This window comes from Polypterus senegalus, chromosome 11 (genome assembly GCF_016835505.1).
Source record: "Polypterus senegalus isolate Bchr_013 chromosome 11, ASM1683550v1, whole genome shotgun sequence".
NCBI classification, from domain to species: domain Eukaryota; kingdom Metazoa; phylum Chordata; class Cladistia; order Polypteriformes; family Polypteridae; genus Polypterus; species Polypterus senegalus.
This window is the reverse complement of record NC_053164.1, coordinates 139,668-142,210: the sequence shown is the minus strand read 5'-3', so window position 1 is coordinate 142,210 and position 2,543 is coordinate 139,668.

Here is a 2,543-nt window from a genome sequence, read left to right as displayed (position 1 = left end):
AAGATCGGGGCGGAAAAAAAATGCAGTCACCTACTACAACCGCAAGATGTTATTCAAATGAATATGAATAATATAAATCCTGTTACATCTGTGCCACAATGTTTTCCAAAATGTACTATACAGGTCATAAAATTAATACTTCCAAATATCATATATACCTATGTCTCTGTTTTTTTTTTTGACATCATAAACCATAAGGTGCATACTAATACCGCGTGACAGGAACACTCAATAAAACTGAATAAAAAAAAATAAAGTGCTGGTGAGATACAAAGAAGGAAGATTCACCAGCGTTTGTGTCAGCTTTTATCCCTCCAGTCTTATAAATGTACATCGCCTGTTACAGACACAAACCAAATACATGTATGTAGTGTATAATATTAACGATAAGAGCAGCTCACTACTGAAAACAGCAAATATAGGAGGCAGTTGGGATCAAACTGGGGACTCTTGATTACAAATCAGCAAATCTTACCGCTACGCCACAAAGCGGTTGTATCGTCCTTGAACCTTTAGTGAAAGTGTTTATTTGATCTTTGGACTTCCGGCCTCACACGTCATGTAGTTTATGTCTACATTTTCTCATTTGCTACTAAAATATAAAAAACACTTTTGTTTTAATATTGTGTTTGCACAGATTACTGTAGAAATGGAGCACACAATTAATGCATGTGTTCCAAATAACAATCTATTATTTCCACTCTAAAACTCAAGCACTTCACTCCCAGATAATCAAGGCATGAACAGGGAGAACGTTATGCACGTTCTGCGGCGGTTGAGGGATGGAATAGCAGGCTGCTTGCTGCTTGTCTTTATTGGCACATTTACAGGACAAAAGACGCTGACGAAGAGGTGAGAACAGATTTAAGGTAGGCCGGATCTATGAGTTTTTTCATAGGCTCTGGTAATTCTAGTGTTAAGGAGTCCCCTTCAATTGAACTGTTTAAAACGAGACTGAAGACTCATTTCTATTCTCTCGCTTTCAGTGACCTTCACTGATCCTGATGGTTGGCCTTCTCTTAGTCATCTTCTTTCTTTTCTTTAACTCACCACTGGCTGTATTTTATCATTTTATTCTGCTTTATCTCTTTATTTTATTTAGGTTCATTGTATGTTTTAATGTGGTTTGGCCTACAGCATTACTGATTTTATTTTAAATGGACTTTTTCATAATTAATAAGGATGCTGAGAGGCGAGTGTGCTGAGGTATTTCATGTTTCTGCCTGTGGTTATGGAATCAGTCAGTCCATCCTTCTTGCTTTTTTTTCTGCTTACCAGTGGTACATTGGCACCCTTTGCTGATTCTCTACTTTGGAAGCGAATGTCAGTAAACAGGGCACTACGATGGTGCAGTGGGAAATGCTGGCCCCCTGCATGTTCTGCCCACATCTGTGTGGAATTCCACCCCAATCTCAAAACATGAAAGTTCTAAATTGGCCCACTTGTTAGGTGCAAGTGTTGGGTGTGCATCAGTGGGCCTTATGGGTGGGTAGCCTGTCTGAGTTCACAGTGCTGCTGGAATAGGCCACCTTCAGTTACATTCAGTGAGGCTGTCGACTTTTGTCGACACGGAGAGTTAAAGGCAGAGGAGGTAGAGGGAGGCAATTAGCTGTAAACATCGACCCAACTCACTGTTTTGTTATCCCTTAAACTGATACTTTTTTGATGTGCTTTTTAAGTTAACATCACAATTCACAAAGAAAAAGTGAAATTTTAATGGAACACATTTTTTTTCTTGCAAAGAGCATAACAGTTACTGCAACACTGATCATTTTAAACACTGCCAATGAACTGTAAAATCAGTTAAAAAAGAAGAAGAAGAAACAAACTATTGGAACAGTATGTACAAGGTGCAACTGACACCATTGATGAAATTCAATAAATCAACTGAGCCAACCGCACTTGAACTGGCTGCACGCAAGCACACAGAGGCCAACGCTGATGCTTACAGGCTAGTCTAGTGCAGCGGCTGAATCCTAGGGACAGTGAGGCTGCAGTGGTCACAAGCTGGCTCCTCAACAAATGTAGGGCACTGACTGATCAGCTCCCGCGTGCTGGCAAATTGCACTGGGAAGCGACTATAGCCGGTTCTGGCGGTTTAAGCGTTAAAGTTGGACTCTCTTTGCTAGAAGGACTGCCACTTACGATGACAAGAGGTACAAACCAGGTTGCATTGTATTGTCCCTGCCCGTTCATCGTCTCTGATGGTGGTAGCTGTGCAGGGACAGATTGGTGGCCAGCAGGAATGCACTGCTGATCAGATACTGAGCTGTCTTGGCACAGAATGAGTTACACTGTTGCTGCTATTTCAGTGTCTGCCACTTCTTACTGGCACCAATGTGACATGTACTGCAACCAGTGCAACATGACAATGTGCGCTGTTGGCTGCTTTGAACGTTACTGTACCTTGCAAGACTAGGCTAATTAGTATGTGACTTCACTTGGTGGAGAAGCTCATGGAATTAAACACAAGTCATTTTTGTGATCCATAAATATTTTATGTTCATTTATGTGTAAAATCATTGCTTAGTTTACTTTTCAGG